This window comes from Melopsittacus undulatus, chromosome 1 (genome assembly GCF_012275295.1).
Source record: "Melopsittacus undulatus isolate bMelUnd1 chromosome 1, bMelUnd1.mat.Z, whole genome shotgun sequence".
In the NCBI taxonomy this organism is placed as follows: Eukaryota; Metazoa; Chordata; class Aves; order Psittaciformes; family Psittaculidae; genus Melopsittacus; species Melopsittacus undulatus.
In genome coordinates, this window is record NC_047527.1 from 146,555,427 (window position 1) to 146,582,483 (window position 27,057).

The 27,057-nt window shown below is 39.2% G+C and overlaps 1 protein-coding gene across 2 annotated transcripts in view; it reads right to left on the reverse strand.

Moving 5' to 3' along the window:
* Positions 1 to 27,057, reverse strand: part of TPK1 (thiamin pyrophosphokinase 1) — a 284,733-nt gene that overhangs the window by 114,554 nt on the left and 143,122 nt on the right. The gene's annotated exons all lie outside the window — the stretch shown is intronic.

Genomic DNA, 27,057 nt, shown 5'->3' on the forward strand with positions numbered 1-27,057 from the left:
AGGAACCTCCAAGATCAGGAAAATAACTGTCATCTAGTGCTGCAGTTACTACATTTCTGCTACATATATTCAAATGTATATAAACATAAGCATACCAAAATGTTTAGCCATCCCAGAATGAATGCAGTTGCACTAGTTAATCTGCAGTGATACAATATCCTTGCAGTGGGGTAATATGGATGAAAGCATGTTAAAGTGGAGAAAAGCAGGAGTTCAGTTTTCTTAATTGAGAGCCTAAGCAATTCCTAAGTCTCTGATAAAAAGCTGAATAAGAAAAAGTGGAGTATATGTGCCCTATAAAGTCACTATTCAAAGAGATTTCAAGGATATAAAATACCCAATACAGCATCGTAAATTAAAATAAGAACCATACATGCTGGATTTAGAGGTTCCTCCTCCTACAACTTCAAGGTCCCCTTAAAAGCCTCCTAGCTTTGTCTTTGATAGATTTTATGTTTCTGCTACACACAGTAACAACTAATAAGAGAGAAGCATTCAGACTACAGAATCTTTGTATGTGTGCATGTGTGTATAAAGTACATTCTTCTGTTAGGTCAGAAAAACACCCCAACATATTAAAATTGCCTCTACCTTACTGGTAAAAATAAAGTACAGAAGACTGATTTCCCCAGTCAGTGCATGGATGGAGTTTAGTGGATTGCATACACCAAAATAATGAGCCTCCAGTAGGAAGACACACACTATCATTGAAATGCTTCCGTGCACAGCCAGAATGAACATAAAACCAAGCAACACAGCAGGGGATTTGGATGAAATATAAGAGATAAGGGAGGAGATAACAAAAAGCTTTTTATTATACCACTTATCCTCCCTTCTCAAAACCTTCAGAAAGGGAAACTGATCAAAAGCAGTAGCCTTTCTGATACCTGATATTGCTCTAAATACCTTTTCAAGCAGTAATAACGGCTTGGCCAAGGTGAAGCATCATATAGCAGTAACAGCTTATATGATCAGAGACCTCCCTTGATGAAGTGAAGCTGCTGCCACCATGAAAAAGCTAGGGAAGATGCAGCTAGAGCCCAGCCTCAGTGGTAAGCATCAAATAATTTGAAAAGCTGCCATGTCTCCTTTCACCAGGAAAGGCCAAAACGTAACACAGGTAGGGGGAGAAGGAACACAAGCCATCTGGAGTCATTAATGAGCAGCGAGTTGAACAACACCAGCCAGAGACACCAAAGGAGCCCTGGAAAGATACAGGGATGTTCGGGCCCACCCAGGAAGTTCATAGTTGGTTCTGAGAACTAGAGAAGGGAATTTGTTAATCAAAGCCACTCTAAATGAAAAGATGTCTCATTCACTAAGAACAGGGTGCTCACACAGTCTTGTTATTGGCATTGATAGTGGTAAGAGAAACCAAGCTGTGAGAAACTGTGAACAAACAGAACCTCCCCAGTCTTTCACAATCAGCCTTTGAACAGCACGAGAATGTGACAGACGAAGACTAAATCAATGGCAGGGACAGGTACTGCTGAGCTTGGGAGAAAAGGCAGAACCTGCGCTCTTAAATTAGCAGGAGAGAAGGAAGATCTTTTATCTTTTGCCAGGGCCATAGCTTGGCTTCACAGCACTGGCAGAAGTGGTTTATAGATACCGATTCATAAATGAAAGATTTAACCCTCACTCTCCCCCAGCACTTTGAAATACTCTTTCCTGCAGTCATTAACAAACCAGATCTCCTCCTTGGACAGTCAGGGTTTGGTAGCTACAGGTAGGCTGCAGTTCTGCTTTCCACCAGGGAAGACCAAACTGTCTTTTCTTTTATACATGTATTTTTAAAGTGCTGCCCTACAACAACTTCAATTATTATTTAATATTTATGCTTTCTACTGTTAAAAGCATTTCAACTGGAAGCTAGTTCTTGACCAGCTTCTCAAGACATTCTTTGATAAGAAAAATACTTCAGGGCAGCTCCAAGGAAACGTAACATCAGCGTAGTGGCTGCAGAGCACTGACCATCACTAACTGCAGCTCCAGAACACCATGATGCAGCACACATGGACATCCCACTTTCAGACCTGCTACTGTATCCTGAAACTGTTCACTCACTTTCAGCATCTCTGATACTTTATACAAGTCCTGCTGTAGATCATACTGAAAAATGTTGGCAGTGTCACCACTTCCTTCAAATTTAATTAATTTCTCTTTCCACATCAAGCAGATAACCAGCTCTGGAATTAGCAGAGACTTTAGATCTCTTTTTGCCACAGTGGCAAAGAGACTAGCATGGTCAGGCTGTGCTGGGGAAGAAGACATGTAGCAGCACTTGCATCTTCCTGCATCCTTTTTACAGCAAGCTGGAACTAATGTCTGTGCAGTTCATGTTCACTGATGGTAAGAGAGTTTATGATAAATCTGATGCTCCTGACATATCAAACACAATAATTTATACCACAGAACTGGACAACAGTTCAAATGCAGTTCTTGTCAACCTTCACCATATTACTCCTGAATGACAAAAATCTACAAGACAGAGCTTTCCGATGCAGCCAGGGTTTAATAAAAGCACAGTACAACTACTGCAAGGCAAGCAATAAGGCTTGTAGCTTTTACAGCTACCTGCTCAACTTAATAACATTAACCTTTGGTAAGAAAGTTAAAAAGCCAAACAAATTTAAGAAAGGTTAGAAAACTCAATACCACACAGCAGGAAAGAAAACAATACATTGCTTCTGATGACAGTATAACTTTGCTGAGTGACAGGATGAGGCACACAGATTTAGGCTTTGGCTGTTCTGTCTTATTATAGCAGTTGTGGAAGGCACATCGCTAAAGAAGGAGTGTGCCAGACACACATAATAGGATTATTGAACCCTATATTTCAGACAGACACACAGATCAGACAGGCACTGAAATGTCAATCTGAACATCTCAGAATTTCTCCCATTTTTAGAAGTATTAAGCATCACAGCATGTTGTATATTTGAAGAAAGCAGTGTGTAGGTGTCCATTTCCCCATGTCCTTATTAATCTATTCTTAAAAGAAAGACATGTTTGTTCTTTCTCTAATCTTTCTGAGCATGAGAGTATAATTAGGACAGAATACATAAAATACTCTAATTTGTACTCTATATCCAAGACTCTGCTAATGGCAGGCCATTCAAATCTGTCTTTTGAAGCCTGCGTCTGCCTGTGGTCACTAAGTTGCAACAGTGATATCTGGATGAGGCTTTTAACAATTTCTGTTGCGCTGAGGCTCAATTTTGAGGTATCAGTCTCAACACATGCTCTTATGTATAATGACAGACACAGGATAACCATATATCCTCAAGTCAGAAGAAGGGATACAGCTTATAGAGCCTTTCAAAACCACAGCAGAAGTAGAATTTATGGAACCTATACAAATTAAATGGTATTTCTACACATTCCCTTCCCCTAGACCACACCTGCCCTTTCACCTGCCCAAACCTAGTCAGTCCAATACCCCACAGAGCAACTGAGTAACAGCCACAGATTCACAGAACTATTTCAGTTGGAAGGGACTTTTCAAAGCCACCTGTTCCAACCCCTCATTCAAGAGTAGATTAGATGTACATAGGTTGCTCAAGGCCCTTTTCAGTCTTGGCTGAGCATCTCCCAGAATTGGAGACACCACAACTTCTCTGGGCAACCTCTTTCAGTGCCCCACCCCTCTGGTATCCTCTTTCACTTTTGCCCACTCAGACAATAACCCCCAACTTACACACTCTTCATATACTAGCTGCAGTCACCTGAATGTTTTGAACCCCCAAACCATTTTCATACCCAAATATGCAGGCAAATACATTCTGAGCAGGACTCAATGCAATTGATAATGAAAACCAGCTGTAGGAAAAAGCATACATGGATCCAAGCCAAGCATTGCTCTAGACCAGGCACCAATGAGCAGAAAGGGACTACAGGGTCTGACTGCAGGTTTTGGACCAAGCCTAGCAAAGAAGATGAACATGTGGATGCACAATCAAGTTTAACAGATGACAGGCATCGTGTTCTACCACCTCATCTATAATAGAAGAGTGATGTTATAAGACCAGGAAATTCAAGCAGTGTCAGAAACAAGAAAACTGAACTAGCTTGGGAAACATTTCCTGCGGAGATAGCAGTCACCCAGACAGTGGTTGTCCCATTGCTGACCCAGTGCTTCACAGCTGATCCGAAACATTTCCCAGAATAGAAACCAGGACTAGCATGGGATAAAGATGAAGCAGGCAAGAATGTCACACAAAGTTTTTGAAAACATTTACAGCGACAGGACTGGAGAAAGACCGAACAAGAACATATAGCTTGAGCTGCTGATAGCCATAAAAGCTGCACAGATTTCATCAGTCTTCAGTAACTTATGGCCTGTAGGTAGTAAGATGGCATCAAAAACACGGAGCTCGTTTCTATGAGAAACCAACAGGAAATTATTGAATTGAACCTTTTTGCATTTTGGGAGTAGGATGCAAGTATGGAAGGTAAAGAAGTTCACTGATTTCTTTTGGTAATTTCAAATACTGCTGAACAACAAGTATTGAACAGCTTCTCTTCTGATCAGCTTGATTGTATGAACTGCTTTTTGATTTCTGCAGTAGAGAACAAAACAAGTATGTGTAATTGGTGAAAATGATTTTGGATATTTAAATAGCCAAAAATACATAATTAAGTGAAATGCATTTTCTTTCAGTATTTGGACTCAACTTTGGCTTGGCATCAGCACAGAGCTCATACTGTACAGATTGCTTGGCCTTCAGTTCTGGGGGGATGATGTTTTCACTTGTCCAATTGCACATTAAGTGGCACTGCCACTCAGATTAACTAAAATAATTTATTAATATAGTTGAAGCATATGCACTGGAAGCCAAATAACTGAAATTCACTCTCAACTGAAAGTCCCATTACTGCAAAACAAACCAACAATGCTTCAGTTTGACCATTACTTCTAACTTTATATAATACCACTTATTAAATAAGAACTACGTGGTGGCATGAAAATAAAACAGTAAATATATGTAAACATATGCACACCCTCACAAGCCAACAGCTCCATGAACTTGTCAAATTTGACAAGTGTTAAAAAAAGATTAAAAAATAAGGGCTCTATAGTTGAAACTTCAGACTGCAGCAGCTGCAGCCTCTCCTCCCTTCCCCTATTTCTATTTTGATATGGTCTTTTTCAAAGTAAATAAAATGTTTCCTGTTTTTGTTTTTGATGAGGCAGCATGTGGCTTCTGGTGGAGTATAGCTTTGTTATACCATACATTTGATGTTGAGATAGCAGCAATGAGAGTTCTTCTGCATTAATGAGGTTGCTCCCTTTCAAAAGGAAGGTCTATTATTCATTAAATCATGACAATTACTTAAATGAACAAAATACGAGTCTGTTTAGTTGGTATTTGACCAATACCAAAGAAAGCCAACATGCCACCTTGGCCAAAGAAACCAAACCCAAGCATAAAACAAAAGAAAAAACAACCAAAAACTGAACAACACAGTTAATATTCCATTTGCTGGATAAATTCCCAGAGTTTATACACACACACATATGCACACACTGGATGGAATAAATCTTCTGATTTATTGAGTTTGGTGAATGAAAGCAGACAGCTTAAATACTCACTGACAGGTCAGAAAGTGCACTAAAATATAAATCATTGCCACACCCTTTATCACGAGACCACTGACATATTTTAAAACTTTTAAATAAAGCAGAAAAGTAAGTGTGTTGCATGAGAAAGCAGGTAGAAAGGTCTTTCAGGAGCTGCAGTCTCATCTGTACAATCCATATCTTTCCATACCCATTTCTGGCATTTAGACAGTAGACCTACATTTGTACATCCCTGTGCAACCCAGACATGTTATTTCTCCAACCTCATGATTAAAACTGAGCACAATGCAGAAGTGACAGCCACCTGCTATTTTTGGATCTTCTCTCAAATATCCCTTATGTGCCCTTCCTTCTCTGAAAAGAGAAAGAGTTTTAATTGATTGTCAGGCTCCCTCTGTAATTAGCATTAGGAAAAGCTTTTGTCTACCAAGCTGATTGGGCCCTTTGGCTCCTAACCTAGTGATAGGACCAATTAGGGTGCCTTGCTTTTCTTGGAAAATAACTTGGAAATAGGAATTGCTCTCTATCTGTGTGCATTTATGTATGAAGAGATGAGGTAGCTCGTGTAAAGGAAATCAGAGTGCTGGAATAGCACCAGTCTCTGACAGAAGGGAAGCACACAGCACCCAGATGTGTGAATGAGAGTCTGTCTTGTTGACCTGGATGCACTTTGAACCAAGACTAAGAACAGCATCATATCTAAAATGCTGTAACAACACTTAAAGACATCTTAAAACTAATACTGCCTTTGGCACTTGCACCAATGACAATGCAAGTAAGAGTCAAGCACTCTCCTGAAATAAAACAAGAAATAGAAAAGCTGCCCCAACCACAAATCCTATGCTCTACAAAACTGAACAAATCGGGCATGCAGTATTCCTTGCAATTCAACCATCTGAGGTAGCTTTTATGAGGTGGGAGGAAGCAAGAGAGGTTATCTGCATTTCAAATCCTACAACACTTTATGCACAGTAAGGAAAAGGGGGTTTGTTTTGGGTTTGGGGGTGGGGTGGGTGGTGTTTGGTTGGTTTCTTGTTCTGTTTTATTTTAAATTGAAAGGGCTTCAGGTTAACAGCTTTTGCTTTTTATCACCTAGAATGACAGACACTCTAAAGAACTAAAGTTAATAAGTGGACACTGTATTTGAATCAACTTCAGTTTCCAGACTGATTGCCAAGTCTCAAGATCATCTCAAGGTAAGAAAAACAAGGAGAAAACAGCAAGGCTTGTACTTTAATGTCTTCAAGGATTTGGGCTGGCAAATTTCAGCCGTATCAACTACTATCTTAATATGATCCTTTGCCAGCAACCTAAGGACCTCAGTGCACTGTGACTGTGAAAAATGAATCAAAAATAGCAAAAAGAGATGTTAACCTTGATGGCAGAAAATTCCCTGAAGGGCGTTTCTAATTATTAAGCTTATTTACATATATACAACCAGTACAACTAGTCTCTATCTCTTGCATTCAGACAGGCTTTATGTGAGAGAATCCTTGTTCCAGTATTGTCCTTAGTTGCAGAGACGTGTAACTGCTCTCAATAGAAATTGGATGGCGAGAGTAGAGCTGCATTTCAGATATCAATCACTGGACAGAATTAATTGAGACCAGGCCTCAAATATGTGTTATGCTTGCAAAAAAACCCCACTACTTTCTTACACAACTACCTATGTGTACAAAATGAGTACAAAGGGACTCAAAAATTTTGATTACCTAAAGACAGCAAATTGAAGACAAATCCTCTTATTGTGTATAAAACTCAAAAATTTGTGCTAACAATACAATTTGGTAGCTCATTTTTCTTGTTGGTAATGGGGTATTAATAAAAAAAGCAAGATCAGTCCCAGCACTGATCCTTCAGGTAAGCCTCTGATTATTTCCCACTGCTTGTTAGGTTTCCTATGAACAGCTGGCTGCCTTTAATTCGTGCATTAAGTTCTAACTTGGCTAGGTATGTGACTAGATAATACTCTTTTTTTTCCCTTTGCTGTTGTTCTTTTATCAGTTTCTAAAACTTCTCAGCCTCAGCACAAGAGCTGTATGTCACAAGGAATAGAAGAAACTTTCTGTAGAGGGAGTTTATTTATTGTCTAGAATACCCATCATTTCAGGAGCATTTCATGTAGATCAAAAGAATAACACTAGACTATACATATCCTTAGCACATTTCAGGTCAGCTGTGTTCAACATTTTAAACAATATGCCTCAGCCTTCTTCCTCTTTCAGTTTTGCAACCTTCTTTCTAGTCATATGTCTCCTGCACTATGAAGGGAATGGCTGACTTGAATTTATGGATGTCTCCTTTGCTTTTCTAGGCAGATCATGCAACATTTTCAGTGGTTCAGGCACTGGAAATGCCAGCCTGGTTCAGTTTCAGGCACTCAGGCTGGTGCCTGAGAAAAGCAACAGGTTTACATTGTCAAAACTCAGCATCTCCCAGCATTGCTACACCAGGTCTACATCCTACTTAGACATTTATAAGATAGCAGGAACAGTAACGCAGAGCGAAGTCAGTATTTGTTGTTAACCATACATACTCCACATTAACTGCAGGCAGAAAATTAACACATAAAATAGATGTTGCTTTTGGGAAGTAATTGGAGGAGTTTCTATCTCGTGCTCTAAGATATTCTCATGTCAGAAGTACCAATGTTATAAAGGGTGCCACAGTTGAAGGGCACATTGCTACTTATTTAGCTATAGTGTTGTGTACTGAGCTGAACTTAATGGGTCCAGGAATTGTAAAGACTGAGCAGATTTTGCAAATGCCTAATATTCATGTAGACCAGTGGAAACAGGTTTTCCAAATTCAAAAGTAAATTGCTCTGTATTTCCATAAGTGCTATTGCAAAGCTAGCAGCAATGAAAACAAATAATAACAATAACAACAGCAGCAACAACCACCACCTAGCTTTACAATTCTTTTCCATCAAAGTTCACCAAACCATCTGGGAGCAATGAACACAAGTAATTGACATGCTGACATTTTGAAAGACATAAGGGAAAGCTCAGGAAAATAAAGCCACTGCCCAGCAGAGCAGTTCTGACTTCATCCCTAGCAAATGTTCCACTGACTACAAACACATTTCTAAGTGAAATTCAGGATATTGGCTACATTTCCATGTAACTGAGTAGACTCTTGAATAATAAAAGGTCACACATCATATTCACACAGTTGCTGTTATTTTGATTTGTGGAAAGCTTCAGCTAGTCTGAATTGAAATGTGATGTTGCTGAACAAACATTCAGTAGTCTTTAGATCTGAGAGAGCTTGATTACTTGGAAAGCTGAAAACCAGTTTTATCTTCCAAGGCCTGGTTTTTCAATAGGCACAGATTACAGGTTTAGAAACAGAACACCTTGCAATTGGGCTGTAACCCTTCTCCCCATCTCTCTTTTCCACAAGACACATAAACAGCTCAGAGGCTGTTCAATTAGGTATCAGACTATCCAGTTTACTGTACTGAAAATACTTCCATTGCACATGTGAAATGCTTCAAGCTTTTAGCAGGTGACAAACATTCCATCAAACAGAATAATGCGTAGCCAACTAACAGCAATGACTCTGCAAGTAATATAGTGCTTTGCAATAAGAGATTTGGCACTGGAATACCCTAGGACTCTCCTAGTAGGATATTCCCTTGTTTTGTATCATGACAGTGATTTTTGAAGTCTAACAGTGTTATTTCTAGCTCTCCTTTACAGATATCTGTGGTCCCTGGCAAAGACAAGCTAACACAGTGTAACAGATACAGACATAACAAAAGGCATATTCACTATATTCACTATACAGTCATCATCTTGTTCTAGCAGGTCTGCTCAGAACACACCTCACTAATTGTTCTGCAAGCTGTGATCAGTCATAAACCACTGAATAGGTTATATTTTAAGGGATATACATCCATCTCCAGAAAGCAGGGGTCCAGTCTACTCTATTAATGCTGTAGTGTATGCCTTAAATGAATTACCCTGAACTGACGTCTATGTGAAAGATCAGATCCCGTGATCTTCCCCAACATGAGTGAGAGCAGAATTTAGCCTCATGCATCTGTTGTTAACAAAGGGCACATCCATAATTCAAAATGCAAGCCACAGCCATTTGTACAAAGAGCTGTAAATATTTTGCAGGAACTGAATGCACCAAAAAGCAGAGTTACATATTGCACTAAAATAAGAATGCAGGTGTCAAAAGGAGCTGTGCACACACAAGGGCAGACTAACTTCATAGGCTATTTGGAACAAGAAAGGATGCGAGACAAGACATTTCTTTGACTGCCGCCTGGACAAAGCATGAGGCTAAGGAACTTTCTGCTGTGCTTTGAGCTTCCCATTCAGTTATACAGGTTAACATGATTGCTTGACCTAGCATTCATGGATACCAATCCTGAGGACAGTAAAGCACAATATGAAATTTTATATCCCCTATTCTAACACATAATCACATCTGGGAGCTTCTCCTCTTCTGCCTTCTTTCATTCTACTCATCCTCTATTTTAAACTACTGCTGTTAGAAAGAAAAGAAAGAAAAGATATCAAGACCCACTTGCGCATTTTGATCAGGGATCTAAAAAAAGCTTACAGCTTCAAAAAGCTCAGCAGGGCTATATGTGCACATTTTGAAGGGGCAATTCGACATTTTTTTGGTTCATGAAAGCCTTCCACACATACTATTTTGACTGAATCTTGCCTGAGCTGTAAGTCTGGAGCAGGTCCACGTGAAGATAGCAATATATGCAGATACATACTCCCCATGTTCTGAAGTTTTCAGAATATTTGGCTCTTTTCCAGTCAGTGCTGTGATTGCAAACTGGAGTGGACCTAACTGAGCTTTAGTTGGCAACAAAGTTCAGTCTAGGCTCTATGTAAAAATCTCTGTCCTCCCTGGTTATACAGGGAGTAACAGTAGGTTGCTATAGTCTGAACAAACACATGTAAATACTGTCACTGCTTCTGGGAGGCCAGCTAGCTGGTTCAGACCTATGTAGGTTTTCCCAATGACACAGTTCACAGCTAGGCAGGTTGTATGTCTGCACTGAGCAGGCACAGAACACCCCTATGAGCTTACTCTGCCACTCAAAAGCCTCTCCCTGCAAAGCAATTTCAAGCAATGATAGTAACTGCCTTTTAACCCATCCTATTAAATATTTGTCAGACATTTCTGAAGGTGTAAGGACAGTTGCAAAGAAAACAATAAATGTTTTCCAGGGCTGGATTTGCTGTGAGAAGGCAATTAATACACTAATCAGATGATAAAACATGGAGATTAAACTAACCTTTTCAGTTATCCTGTCCATCTTTCTAAAGAGAAAGTTTCTCTCTGGTACACTCTCTAACATTGTGTTCAGTTTAATTAAAGGATTTCTTATGCCTCAGAGGTTTTGCTTCTCTCCATCAGACCTCTGCACCACACCACAACTGATCCCTCTAGGTGCTTCTCCTGATATTTACTTAAGTCTTTTATTTGGCCATATCCCTCACTGCACATAGGCATTACACATCTCCCCAGTCCAAGTGATGCCCAGTTACGCTCACTCTCTTCAAACTTATGCTTCAAAATCCCTAGCATCCAAATAGAGAAAACTTAAAGCTAAAGCCAATACACAAGCAATACCTGTGGTGTATACAAAGCAGCCTTTCTCTACTGACAATGCATTAGAGCTGCTCTCCTTTCTGCCTGAATTCATTGAGCTTTTCCTTACATATTGAGGTGTCAGCCCTGTCTCTGAGCTGGACCTCAGAAATTATTTGTTGAGATGCTTTGTTTTTCAAGCTGCAGATCATATTCTAAACATCAACAGATGCCAGTACAGTCAGACAATGAGGACTTTTCCCTTAAGCAAAAAACTCCTGCAAGGCCTTTCTTTCAGTGTCTTCCCAATCGCTAATTGTCCACCCATGGCATCTGGAGACAATGCCCTAACTTTTACTATTCACTGCAGCCTCCAGTTTCATAATCCACATCCAAGGCACTGAGACAACATTTATCAGCAAAGGGTCCAGCCACTGATGCTGCCATGGGAATCTTGCATGATCTGGACAAGCTGTCAGTGCATAGCACCACAGTCATACATGGGCACTAAATGGTTCCTAGCTTCTGTGGGTTTGATTCTGGCTGCCCTCCATCTCAGTCCTGCAAGTTCTGGTCTCTCTCCTTCTCAATTCTGCACATGTGCAATAAATTAATACTTCTAGCATGCACCGTGAAAATACACATTCAAAAGGTAGTCCATACAGCAAGAACCACCATCATGAGACAGACATGTAAAGTAGCCATAATCCTAATCAGATAAACAACTGTTTAAGACAAACACCCACGTCTCCTCCACAGTTCTTGAAGACATAGCTATGCATGAACATCTGTGCTGTTCCTATAGTAAAATGTTTAAATACTTCATTTCTTCACCTTGACTTTTACAGAAAAAAAAAAGCTTAAAAAGGTAGCAACCGTCATCTGTTCTGCATCCCCATTTTAGCCATCACAGAAGCTTTTGCTTCCTTTGGAAATTCAAAACCTAAGCACTCTAGAATTACATGCTGCATCAAGTGAAAATAAAAATACCACAACAGAGGAAGTATGCAACTCGCTATTTTTTCATTTGAATGAATCACGTTGGAGACCCACAGTGGAAGTGGTTTTGCAGCAGATTTAAAGCAAAAGCTGTTCTTCTGATCAAACTTTATTATACTAAGTGAAAAAAAAAAACAGGTTTTCAATACTTTCTTCATGTAAACTTGAAGAACCACTGTTACACTTGTAGGTATCTTATATGAAGTCAGTACTTTTATTCCCTCCATACTTCAACTCTTTCCAGCTTTTGTTGTGCACGTAATGCAAATGAAACTCAAAACTGCAGCTTTCAATCAGGTAGTTTTTTAAACGTGACAGTCCATCTGGTATCAGAATGAAACAGAGTGGAGTGTAAAATACATTGTTTTAATGGATTAATTGGGGAAAAAACCAAAAACCCAACCAAAACTAAAATCACTGTGATCGATTCATTCTAATTATGATTATGCAAGTAAAGGATTTGGCTGGATTGTTGAAGTAGAAGAAAACTATCACAGACTTAGATAAGAGCATACCATTAAGGAAAAACTTTGTGTTCAGGATGCTTGGCAAAAGACCATGATAATGCCTCTCTTCTGACAGTAGGAGCATTTTCCTTCATTCCTTGCAAGCTCAGCCAAAATTTAGCTAATATTAAACTTCAGACAGTGCTATAGCACCAGACATTTTAATTAACTACTTACTTGTTCCAAATAATTTGGCTGAGAGTGAAGAGAGCTCATTTTAAAAGGAGCCAAGATTATCATGTGCAAGAAGAAATAGAGTCCCTCGTTCAAGAAGAATTAGGAGGTCACTGTAAGTAACATCTGCACATTTACTGTAAATCATTTTGGTGACAGAAGGTACTGCCATGCAGTCTGATCAACATTACCAGTGAAGCACAGCCAATTATTTTGATATGTTTGTATGACAGATTGCTGTTATTAGTCAACATTAGGATGGTTGATGTAGTTGCATAGGGCTGCCATCCCCAAACTTCCTTGTTTGTACTCTCAAAAAATCTAAATTGAGGTGAGGAACAGGGATGAGGGGTTTCTTTCGTTTACATCATGTAAAGTCCACTTCCATCTGCATCTCCTCTTAACTTCTAGCAATCTGTAACTCATCTTGAGTTCTGTATAAGTTATCTCATGTTATACCTTCAAACTTACATCATCACCAGTGTCTGTGCTTGGAGGATGCCTCCAACCTCTGGACTGGCATAATCAGGAGAAACAACAGGATGGAGTAGACTGAGCCAGATGCTGATTAGTATAGTATTAAATGTGTACAGCACAGTACAAGGAGGTGGAACAGGATATAGACACCTATATCCTACCTAAACCCCGAGGATCTCCTTTACTCAGTTTTCCCTAGTGACTGAAAGGAGATAAATGCATTAATTGACTCTCAAATACTGAATCATACAATAGGTGGGGTTGGAATGATGCAAGCCAAGAATGCAAGCAATTCAGGGAAGGCAAAAGTTCTTGACCAACCTTTGAAAACTTCTGACAAGGCATCTTGTGTTGGAAGGAAAACAGGAACTTCACTTAAATGGGAAGCAAAGCCCCGTTCTGGAATTGCTCTTTTCAAAAGAGACTGGGGGGCAAACGGAGAGGCAGGGAAGAAGATGACCTGAGCATACAGGGCTCATGGGTACTGTGACACCGCAAACAAAAACATCATACATTTGACTTCTAGATTAAGTACAGGGATGTGCAATGAAATCAATAAAGCAAAAGGGACAAGGAAAACAAAGTATTCAGAAATACATGGGCATGGATCAATGAGTTAATAAATTGGCCTAGCAATGTTGGACAAAGGTTCCTTGCAAGATATGCCTGATAAACTGAAATTGCTAGTGATATTCTGTATTATAACACGTATTATCCCATTACCCCATCCCTAAACTAACATCATCCCTTCCTCTATTACTGATTTATCTTGGGCCATCCTTCTTCTGTAGAGAGATGCAAAATGGCACTGGCAGGATTAAATCAAGCACTTGGTTTTAAGTAAGCTATTAGTAAAACTCCAGGGAGGCAGGGTGCAGGGAGAATAAACACTGTCTACATGATGGAACCACAGCAATAGCCTTTCTGGTCAGTAGTATGCTTACACAGATGGCTTTTTTAGATGAAAAATGAGTCACAGCAGACTTTATTACTTCCTATACTACAGAATGATAAAAACAACTAGTAGTATGCTATGATTAAACATAGTAAGCAATTAGCAAGGGCATAGCAAAGCTCTGGAAGTATTCTGAATTCCAAGCATTCTGTGTATCTCCTGGGCAGCTGTTTAAGGACTTTCCTGTATTAATGATTCACAGCCCATGACCCGTAAGCAGAGGACAAGTAAATCCCAAGTGCACAAGCATCATGCCAGCTCTGAGAAGAGCTGCTGCAGACACCTTTGTGTCATGTTCTCAGGCTCTGGAGCACTGCAGACACAACTCAGGTCAATCAGGATAAAGACATCCCAGCAGACACCTAATGAAGTTGGCCTCAAAAGTTGGAAACAAAGCCCATGCTGGCAAAGGTGGCTGGAAAGAGCAGGGGAAAGGAGAAAAGATGAGGAATGTTGCTAATGACTTTGAGGGAATTTAGCCAGAAGCACTAAGCCTGCAGTACAACCAGATCAGATAGACTGTTGGTTCTGAAACCATCATGGCAAGGAAACATATTTGATTGGGCAGGAAAAAATAAATAATCATAAATATCAAGATTTCTTTCATTGTCTCTCTTATCCTCCCTATGACACTATATCCATGTCCTGCCTTAGTTGAGGAAAACGCATTCTCTCTTTTTGCACTGTAATTCTGCAGTACCTGGCAAAAGGGTAACATAAATAATAAAAAACAATAAAATATCAATCACAACTACAGGCTTGTAACCCATTCCTTAACCACAAACTGGACATTTGATGTGGAAGCTGCTTGATACAGAAGGGCATGACAGCAAATAGAAGTCTGCATTTATCTACAGCAAAGATGCATCTCCACTTTATTTCGAGTACAGTACTTCCAGGATACTCAGACAGACTAATCAGATGAATGTATCTGTACACTGTTCTGTATGATAGATTGTCTGAATTTCTTACCTAAAATTTGCATGAAACATAGTGGCTGGTTCGTCTGGAGGTCAAACAGGGGATGTGACCTGAGAATCTTGTTTGCATTTCTTGATCAAAGGCACAAAGCTTTGAAGCTCTACTGAAAAACACACATTCACTGTAGTAGTCACTCATCTAGATTAGTAAATTTGGTTAAGTGAAAAGGGAACTTCAGCTCTGTAAGTAGAAAGACTCTTATTTTCCATGAAAAATCCAGTGTTGCACCTTAAAATGCACATATCAGCAGTTAGCAAAATGCTGTATATGTTGATGTAAAAAATTAGGACATATGCTTTTGCTCTAATTCTAGCTTTTGCTATATTCCTTAGAAATCACCAAGAAGTCTATCAGATTTGGGGGAGGGAGGAAGTACTGGAACAGTATTTGGTAACAATCGACTTAATTTTCCAATACTAAAAAGGGAATGTTGGTATCAACATTCAAATAGAGGCCATTCTTATCCTACATTATTTAACAAGATTTAATCTATCAATTGTCAAATTAACCAATAAAGTCATTAAAATGAAATACACCTTCACGACAGATGCAAATCACATCAGGTCACATTAAAGTGGCTATTAAAAACATGCAGAAGAAAAATAACCCAATGATTGTAAAATCCAGTTTTGCTTCAAGGGTATTTATAATTGCAGATTAAACAGGCTTAACAAACAAACAAACCCATCACCTGCACTGTTTAATGATTAGAATTACAACTTGTAAACCATACACTTGGCTTCTTTAGAGTTGAGCTGGTTTCACCAAGGTCACAGAAGCATCTAAACTGATGAGACTATAAAGAGAACAAAAAGCTACCTTCTAAACGAAAGGCTCTTTCTCAGTTGATCTCAGTTGATCACTCAAGCCCGAGAACTGTTTGTCCAGTTTACTCTTAGATTCCACACCCTCTGTCTAAATACGCCTTAAATCAGATTATTCATTTTATACATCTTTGTATTTTTCTAGGAAATGGTGAATGCTGCTTCTCATTTGCCACACGAACAGTTCTGTGTGTTTTTCTTCTTTAAATCAAGCAGCTTTCAGATGGAAATTGGAATTAAATTAAAATGCACATAACCAACATCTCACATTTTGCAAAGCAATGAAAGACTTTCATTACAATCTAGGATAGGTGGGATTGTCCTGTCTCATCACATTCAATCCAGTGCTGCTACAGGAAACATGTCATGAAATACTTCTCATACACTTTCTAGCATCCATTTTAAAATCACTCAGGCTTCTTTTTGCCCAGCTACAATCTCCTGGAAGGCTCATTCCTCCAATTGACAGCATCACAGTTCTAATTTGCAGCTTGATTTTATTTCAATGGATCTTAAATCAAGATTGAAGATCAAGTTATTTCACATTAACCTTTATTTTTATTCCAGCTATTCATGATCACTGTATGCCTTATAATATTTCTATTCAATCCTTGCCTGCCGCTTCACCATATTTCTGGTAAAGCTGTAAAAATCTATTTGAATACCAGTAACAGTTGGTTTAGTTCTTCTGTTTTGCTGCCAAGATTCTTGTACAGTAGAAAACAAAGCATTTCAGTTACTCCTTGCTGACCTTATCCAATATTCTAGCTGGGTTACATATGTTGTCCAACTACTGTTCCAGTCTACATTAAATCATAATTCACTCTGTTCCACACCCAAACCCCCAGTTGTGTCTTTATCCTCTACTCAATAAAAGAATCTTCTATGCTACAGAGACATAAATAAGCTTATCTAACCACCTCTTGCATTTAAAAGTGAACTGATTTACTGGACATACGTGATTGAACTCGAGATAATATTGATCGTTTCTCATCACCAAGCCCTTCCACACTTTATGAGTAGCACTTCTCATTATCTCATACCTCATTTTTATTCATACACTGAAAGAGAAAATAAACCATTCTACTTTTTTCAAACCTAAGCATTGAACTGAAGTCAAATGACTACAATAAAATAATAATGATTAACAAAAAATACATCTCTGACTTTCCCGTAGACCCTTATAAAAACTTCTTTAGCTTACTTCAGCTACAAATGCTCAGAGGGTAATGGAGCCAGTTTTGTCTGTCCCCCTTAAGCTTTCAGCAGCTCATTTAAAAAAACTATTTACTTTGAATGATTTTAAACTAAACTGAGGAATTTATTAACAAAGTGCCACATTTTTCATTTTAATCAGGCCTACTTTTCAAGAGAAACATATTATTTCAGTGAAATACAAATCCTGTGCTTTTATCTTTCCAATCAGTTTTCTATGTTTCATCTAAATTTGAGACAGTGATACAGAAGGTAGCTGCTAGATACTTACTAACTGCTGAAAGGTATGTAGAGCACACTATATGTTTCTCAAGTGGATACTTCACCAAAGTTCCTAACAAGCAGACTTCAGAAATTGTATTATCTGCCAACACAGCAACTGGAAGAGACCTCCTCTCATCACACACTTGCTGCCAGCAGCCCTAAGAACTACATCCTAAACACCCTTCCACTGAATCATCGAAGCCCAAAGACAGGTCCTCTAAACCTGATTTGGGGGTGAAATGCCTGTGACTGCATAGCCTCATCATTATCACTTCCAAGAAGAGGTGACCATTTAGAAAGTGTGTTTGTGTACTGTACAAATCCTTACTAAACAAATACATGTAATTAATGCACTTCTGAAGATGCAATTTCAAAGCCAGCCTCTCCTGCCATGCTTTAGTTCAGGTTTTTGAGTCCAACTGTAATGCTTTTACTTCAATCACACCTCAGACAAAACTCCCAGCAAGAAAGGCTTAGGTGCAATCATTTTAAACTGGTGAATCACTGGAAGTAGGAAGGAGAAAAAAGAGAGGAAAGTGGGATGGCTTTTGATGGGAAGAAATAAATGATCTATTGACAGACAACAGGAGAGGAAGGCATTCTCCCTTGTATTATCTTCTGTGCACCTTTGAAAGTTAATTTAACTAAAGGAGAGAGCATAAACACCAGTAAGATGTTTTAGAGACAGTCCATCTTTACAAAATGTTCTGGTATTTATCAAACCGTATCAGATTTATCCTAACCATTCAAAGCATCCTGAGTTTGCCACAAACAGTACACCATAGAAGTGGTAATAGTGCTCCCTAAGGACCCTTAAATTTGTGATAGTTTCCTTCACTAATTTAACCACTCAGTGTACACTGATACCTCTCTCCTGCTCCACCATACCCACCATACCAGGGAGGTTGTGGAGTCTCCTACGTTGGAGATATTCAAGGCCTGCCTGGACAAGTTCCTGTGTGATGTACTCTAGGTTACCCTGCAGGGGGGTTGGACTAGATGATCTTTTGAGGTCCCTTCCAACCCTCGGGATTCTGTGATTCTGTGATTCTGTGATACTTTCCTTCTGCTACAGGGAATTCTGAGCTATTCCACAGCATCTATAAGCTGTCAACCCATACCTATATCTTTCACACTATATAAAGCCAAGTTCAAGAAGAACTTGTCAAAAAACATCAAAAGTAATTATCCTCTTTCCCATATGATTTTATTTCTCTGCCTATGCATCTGCTTGCACTTCAGGTCTGCAAGGAGCTGAGGCATAACCATAGCATTGACACAAAAAACATTACACAGGGCTGTCCTGTACTTGGTGCAAAAAGACTTTCCAGTGAAGCAAGAAGTTTGTTTTACATTCAAGGCACAGACTTGACTTGTACTTCATTTAAAGCACTGAAACACTGAAGGTTCACAGCTAGTAGGGGGCTTTTCTATGGAAGGGGAGCAAAGCAGAGAGAAACTGAGACTGGCCATGGCCCACTTCCAGTCTGGGACCAGCTCAAGATACTGAGAACACAACCTTATCGAAGAAAAGATTATTTGAATGACTCTGAAGAGCTCCTCCCACATTCAGCTGTGTAAGAGATGTGTTGATGCCACATCAGAAATACACCCCAATAGGTATGTCAGGTACAGACGAGTACATTTAGTTTCTTCAAAACCCTGCAATCAATATAAGATACACAGCATGTTCTGATGCCTGAATGTGCTCCACACTACTGTCCCTGTTAGAATTTCCACTAGGAAATGTATCTTAAAGTCCAGAGAAATACACCCACGTTTGACTTGAAGTCAGAAAGATACAGTCTCCCCCCACTGTGAGCACTATTATCCCATCAAATTGTCTAGACAAAGACTGACATTTTACCTCTCACAAGTCTTTTTGAAGCAGGATCTGAATACATCAACAGGGATGCAAGGAAAGGGAATAGGAACACAGAGACCATTACATGTCATTATTCCTTCCCTCTGTCCACAGCAAATTGCTTAGTACAAACCTAGTGCTAGAAGTACAGGAGTCCCAGCCAAGGCAGTAACACCCAGCACAGTTATTAGTCTGCTGCAAACTCTGAGATGCCTCTTCAGGCAGGTCTGCAATTTTGACTTCTTCCTCCAAATACCATTTCCAGTGTGATCAAAATATAAAGAATCTAAACCACCAAAGCACAGCAGCTACATTTCACTGTATGTAGAAACAGTAGATGCTGTACAAAACAAATGAAGACTTTACCTGCATATTGATATGTGAAAAGAGTCTGGCTTTAAAACATCAGGAAAAAAATTGAGCTGGGTCACAATAAGCAGTTATAGACCACGATTAATCCCTACTCTGTTCTCTAATGGTGTTCTCCTGCTGCTGAGCTTAAAAGGAGGAAAGTCTTTTCAGCTCTCAAAAGAAGGCTTCTCTTGAAGGCTGCATTTTTATCAGATGGAAATCTGGCAACGTCAACTCCCGGTGAATTGCCAGTTCCTTACTCAATGGGTTATTATCAAATAAATGCAAAGTAAATTCTTAATTAGCTGTTTCAACTGGATTAACAGTTGCTTCAACACAATACACGTTATCACAGCAGCTGCTGCAGGATTTGGACAAAACAGTCTCAACACCTGTAAATTTGCAGGTTGAAGGAGGTGATCCTACCTCTCTGCTCTCTTGAGATCCCACTTTGGAGCACTGCATGCAGTTCTGGTGTCCTCCACATAAGAAGGACATGGAACTGTTAGAACAAGTCCAGAGGAGGCCACGAGGATGATCAGACGACTGAAGCACCTCCTGTATGAAGACAGGCTGAGAAAGTTGGGGCTGTTCAGCCTGGAGAAGAGAAGGTGGAGATCTCAGAGCAGCCTTCGTGTATCTGAAGAGGGGACCTATGAGGATGCTGGTGAGGGACTGTTCATTAGGGACTGTAGTGACAGGACAAGGGGTAACGGGTTAAAACTTAAACAGGGGAAGTCTGATGTAAGGAAGAAGTTCACACACCCTGTGAGAGTGGTGAGCCACTGGCACAGGCTGCCCAAAGAAGTGGTAAATGCTCCATCCCTGGCAGTGTTCAAGGTCAGGCTGGATGGGGCTTGGAGCACCCTGCTCTAGGGGAAGGTGTCCCTGCCCAGGGCAGGGGGTTGGAACTGGATGAGCTTTAAGGTCCCTTTCAACCTAAACCATTCTATGATTACTATAAATATTCCAGCTTCCACTGTAGTTCTATATTTTAAGCTGCTTGTATGATTTTCTATTCTTCACCTGATGAAACTCCCATCAAAGCCTGATCAAGAATAGAATAAACACAGGTTTTCCTATTTTAACTTTGAACAAAATCATTTGGAAACAGTAAAAAAACTCAGCCAAACAAAACAACAAAATAACACCCATGCACTCATTCCTAGTAACCAAAAGTCTCACTTTTGGATTAGTAAAATACAGTTTCCATGTGTGTGTGTTTATCTTATACACACTCACTTCTTCACAGCTGCAAAAAAATGACAGCAAAACTAATTTGCTGATGTGTCAAGGAAATTTTTCTGTTTCTATCCCATTCTCTTTGGTACCTCTGCTGATGTTACCTTTATTTTTCTCTCTTAAAATGCCTACCTTTATCTAACTCTGTAAAAAGCTTCTGCCTTTCTCTCAGTTTCCATTCCTCATTTTCCTCTCCCCTGACATTCTGTTTTTCTTCTTAACTCGTTTTACCACATAGGGAACTGTTTTCATTTCTAATGATACCTCCACATCTATCTGACTTCAGGAGCTTTTATTATTTTTTAATAAAGGACCATCATAGCTTCTTCAAATGAAGGAATTGCAACAGCATTTCAGAACACTAACACACACTAGTCCTGAGACTCACTGGGTTTCAATTGAGCTTCCTGCACAGTCAGCTTATCAAACCTTCATCCAACCCCTCTTTGCTGGGCTCTTCTGAGCACTCAAAGAAAACAGCAGAATTGAAACAGAAAAAGAGCTTCAAATGCTTACTGGTGACAGTGAGAACAGCAAGAGCCCAAAAGAATATTACAGTCAGGAATTACAGGATAGAAGAATAAAAGGAGAAGGCATGATGTATGAGAAATACTCCAATTTGCAGAGCTTTCCCTGGCCAGCTGTACTTAAAGCTGCCAGAACTTGACTCCTTTCATTCCTCCCCACCCCCATATAATGGTATTTCTCTGCCTCTAATGGTCTTCTCTGGAAAAAATACATCTTAAGTTCAATTTCCTCCTAGTAGTAGTGACGCAACCTTTATTATCTCGTATTATTTCTGGGTGCAGCTATAATACCAAATCTTGCATTTCACATGGCTTTGACCAAATCATAATTCAGTAAGGTAAAATAACCATCTGTGCTCCAGAAGCTGCACTTGAATTTTCCTCTTGGACTCCACATGTATCTTGGTTTATATCAAAACTCCAAATAACACAACACTTCCATGCTTAAGTTAAGGAATACAGGCAAGTTCAGATCTGGCAACTCTAGCTTATTCTGTTTCATTGACAAGCTGCAAAAGCTTTTGACTTTTCTACCTGAACAATGGAAACCATTTTCTCTTTTCCATCTGGAGCCTTGTAGAGCATTCACCTATCTGCATGAACACAAATAGACTAAATCTAATCTTCGTGCTTCCTTGTGGTTTTATAACAAAAAAGGGTTCATAACTGCTCTTTGTAGTGCTGTAAGAGAAGCAAGTGTAAACACCATGAGAGTAATATGGTAAGTAAAGATACGGTAGCCCTGGATCATGTAACCCAATGTATTGTGCCTTTTTAAGGTCACAGTTGTGTCAAAGATAAAGAAGCAAAGTTTATGGTGGTCTCGGTGAATCAGCCTCTGTAATTTGGAGGTTAAGGAGAATGATCCTGAGCAGTTCACATCCTCGTTGTAAAGCAAAAGAATGCACTCACCAAACTGCTTGCTCCACGTGTATGAAAGCATGTCAGAATCATTTCTCCTCTCCAGCCCATCAGCAAACCTTCCTGCTTTGAAATGAGCAACAGACTGCATCTTTTCATTTTGCTTCTAAAATGAGAGCTGCCTGCCTGCTCTTTGATGAGATGCACAATAAAATCACTTGCAAAGGCTGCCAAGATGCTTCTTAAAATACTTAAATATTGTAGCATCAGGATCTTAGGAACCTTTTTCTTGGTTAATGGCCAAGGGTTGTGTTCCTGTTGTTGGCCCAATTCATGTTTTGGCTAGCTAATGGGCTTCCCCACAACACAATCAAGCTTACGTATTCCACAGGGCATTTGGGCTGAACTTGAATTAGAGCAGCATGAGCTATGAGGATGTGGGTTCTGCAGCTTCATTGGAAACCATTCTGATGAACAGTCCACAGGCACTGGGCCTTGTGTTTCAGGAACAATGTTATCTTAAAGTGTACAAAAAGAAGAGACGGATGTATAAATCCTACTTACACTTCAAAAGACCTATCATCTGAGTCTTCAACCACTAGTACCATATGAAAGCTGCCTCTTCTGTGTGAAGAAGCTTAATCACAAAATAACTCAATAACACAATTTCCTCCTCCAGATAAAGCTGTTGCTTAAAACATCTTTTTGTGTGCGTTCCTTGCACTGGAAATGAAGTTAATTTGGTACATTTCTATTTTCTCAACTTTTCCCTTATCTTCTCCATCGCAGGCTGGCAGAGCAGAGCAATGACTTCAGTCAGAGATTAACACCACATTACATTTTCTAAAACTCTCAGATGTAACTCAAATACTACTGCAATATAGATTCTACCCTTTCCCCTCCTCGGGCCATAACCAATGAAAGGGAGAAGTAAATCTCATCCTGCAACATAATATTAAACTGAAATTGGATGCAAGACTAAAATACCACCAGCATCATTTTTGTTATATGGTGCACTGTTTTCTTGCATATTCTACTGTCAGGCAGTTGAGCTTCAGCAAAGGCACTTGTGAGAAAACAGCTCGTAACCTGCAAACTGTCATTTCTAACCGAAGCAAAAGAAAGACAAACCGCCTCTAATAAAAGTCTGATCACTTAATTTCTATACACTGGCTCCCAAAGCTACATAACAAGTAGCAAAATACTGCAAAGGAAAATAGAGTAGCTTCTTTTAGGGAATGAGAACTTGGTCAAATTGCATTTTCTATCCTACCAGATAAATTAGAGCCTGACTCGGGTCCTAATAAATATACACAGTGACTCTCAATGACCTCAAAACTTGCTGAATCGCAGTGATACTATATTGATCTTACAGCACAAGTAGGATTTAGCTGTTTCTTCAGGTTAGACAGGAGTGGTGTGCAACTCCAGGAGGTAACACAAAGAGCACACGTTACTTGAAAAGAAGCAGGGCTGTATAACTGAATTTGTTATTTTGGCTTTTGGTTGGTTTTGTTTGTTTGTCATGTCCATTCCCCCCAAACCTCACCTGCATTTCAACAGATACACTGTTTTCTGGAAACTGCATCCTTGGTGAAAACAGAAAAGAATCATATCAAGATTAAACCAGCACATAAACACAGCACTGCATAAGCCCAGAGTCCTGAAACCCTTTACTTTATGAAGGCTCTCTTCAATGGGACTCCTCAGCCATTATACAGTCACTAACGCAGCAGAACACAAACATATGTAAAGGCTGAACATACTTTTAGGCCGTAAATTTAATGGCATATGCAATATTCCATTGGTTTACCTGTCCACATGCCCCCTCTTGTGAACCTGCAGGAATGGCAGGCACAATCATACTAATACTACCACAACAGGCGTGAAAAGGTCGTTAGAGTATGTTCTTTCACTCTTTATCACAAGATAAAAACCCAGGAGAATCCAATGTGACTACCAAAAGTCAAAACCAAAGTAACATCCAAAAGACAGATTTTTCTTTACTGGAATCACTTAAACTGGGGAACATATTGACATTTCTTTTGTGGACACTTGCAGTCTCATCTGTGTAGTGCATAAACTAACTTGGGGAAAATCAAATCAATCCATGGAGTGATTAAATACAGAGATACCACCTCTGAGATAGGAAATCTTTAAGCTATATTATCTGTGGGAGATGAACAAGTATATCAAAGAAGCATCACTGTGCACACTTACACTTTCAAAGGTATTCTGTACCAGCCCTGCTGAGATGAGACACTGCCTGAATGAGCCTCTGGTCTGACCTGGTGTGACTGTCTGTCATGTTTGTCCTTACAAAAGTGCCATGAGCTCAGCATCTCTCTCAAATCTATGACATTTCTGGAACATTATGATGTTACTTTCATTTGGCATGAGTAAGAATACCGCATAACCCAAATCACCTACACAACTCACCTGGAAGCACAATCTTGACAAGCCCTCTGATACACTGTTCAAGAATGGAACTGTTTCATATGAAAGCTCCTACTGAATAATTACATGACTAAGGCATACGGGAAGCTTCCAGTCCAAAATCCTAGACTGCAATGCAATTTAGTCTAAGCTATTAATAATGAGACCATCCCAGCTCTACATATTATTTTAACCTGATGAACCTCTATTTTATTAAGACAATTAGGCTCTTTTAATGAATGTACATAGGTAGAAAAAGAAGGAAAATAAAAGGTATAACTTGGTGCAGGCAGCCCTGGGCACCCCCAGCACAGCCCTGGGGACCCTCAACACATCAGAAGTTGGACTGGGGTAAGCACAGCATATTTTATAGTTCTCAGAGATGTCTTCAGCAGGACACATAAAACAAGGCACTGCTTGAAAGCTTAAGTGGTGATGGCCAAATAGGAGTAGCCTGTTCAACGCCAAGACTGAAATGTTTCAGATCTACCTGCCAAACATTTATAGATCATTCTGAAACCTTAAAACCCCTCCCAAAGAAATGAGGCCCTAAAATGAGCCATGCTTTTCTTGGAAAACTGTTTGTTCTAACAAGAATGCTTTAAGTGAGTCAAATTTCATATTTAAAGTCCCCTCCTGTATTAAAAATTATTTCTTTAAAAAATACTAATATTTAGGGGTAAAAAGTAAAGTAGTCACAGAAAAACTCAATGTATTTGTATGTATTTAAATGATAATAACTGAGGGGAATCAATTAATATTGTCATTTCCCAAAGTGATTTAAAACGTTGGCTTCAGAAAACAAGCATGGAACATGACACTAAGGGATGCAGTTGAGCAAGAAAGTGTAGAAATCAGAGATGTACAAGCACTACTACATTGCTGCAAATAGATTTTGTAAATCTAATTATAGGTACACCATTGTGGAACAAAAAGGCAATAGCCACACCATACCTATTCAACATTCCTACAACCTGATAACCATTAAACCCTAGAAATGTAATAGGAAAAGGAAAGGGAAACTGCTACAGCTGCAGAAGTGCCTGCAAAAATAAGCAGCTCTATGGAGCTTAAAAAGAAAAGATAATAGGAAAAGCACTGGACTTGTAAATAGGCTCACAGCATTTAGTGTGAGGTGTCCCTGCCCATGGCAGGGGGGTTGGAACTTGATGATCTTAAGGTCCTTTCCAACCCTAACTATTCTACAATTCTATGATCTAATTACAGATCTGAAGCAGAGTCTAAGTCTACAGAAGCCTCTTAAAGCACATGAAATTTGCTTAGCGGAAAAGCCAAAATAGAATTTTAATAAACAGCATAATCTGGATTTCAAAGGGCACTGGATTTAACCTTCTGCTTCTAGGCACAAGCATAGATTTGGTTTAATTTTAGATAATGGCTTTGGTCTCAAAACTTCAGAAAATGAGCCTTGTTTGAGGTATAACAAGACAAATGGCTGCTTTAACTTCAAAGTAATGTTTAAAAGGTTTCAGTAATAGAAGCGTTTAGCTAAAGCAAGAAACAGATGAAACTGCAATGACAAATATATCACCTTCCTTAGTACAGTGTCATTTCTAATGCACTTCAGACCCTACAGAGAGAGATTGCCAGCACATCACACCATCATATGAACATTCATATTTATCATGAAAGTACAAAACCTCTTCTCAATATCTGTTCTAACAATGACAGAAAATATACAGAATAAAAAATAATATTGAATTGTTATTCTTTATTCTTCAGTTATAGTGCAAGCTGATTTTAAAAGGAAAATTTACACATGATATTCCATTTCAAGTTGTGGTGAGTTTTTATCCAGTTTTAATAATTTAATTCTAAGAAACGGGAGAAATCCTCAGTAATTTCTTAATCTAAAAGACTAAAAGACTACAAGTACCTAACTGATGAGCCAATAAGGCAAACCCAACATTGCAGAAAGTAAGTAAAGCTGAATAATCTATGATGCATGCTTACTTATTCTCTCCCAAAAGCACCTGTTAACCCATCACTTGCACATCCCACTCTTAAGCCTACTACACAATTACTTTCCAACACAAGTGAAGAAATGGTACTTTTGCCTTTCCATCTACTAACTATGGGAAGCCACACCTAAGAGATAAAATGGATTTATTTGGTTCATACAGATGAGATTTATTTAAATAAAGTCCAACACAGTAACAATAATCCTCCTTAAGCAAAGACGGAAACACTTGTCATGTAATCCTTGCT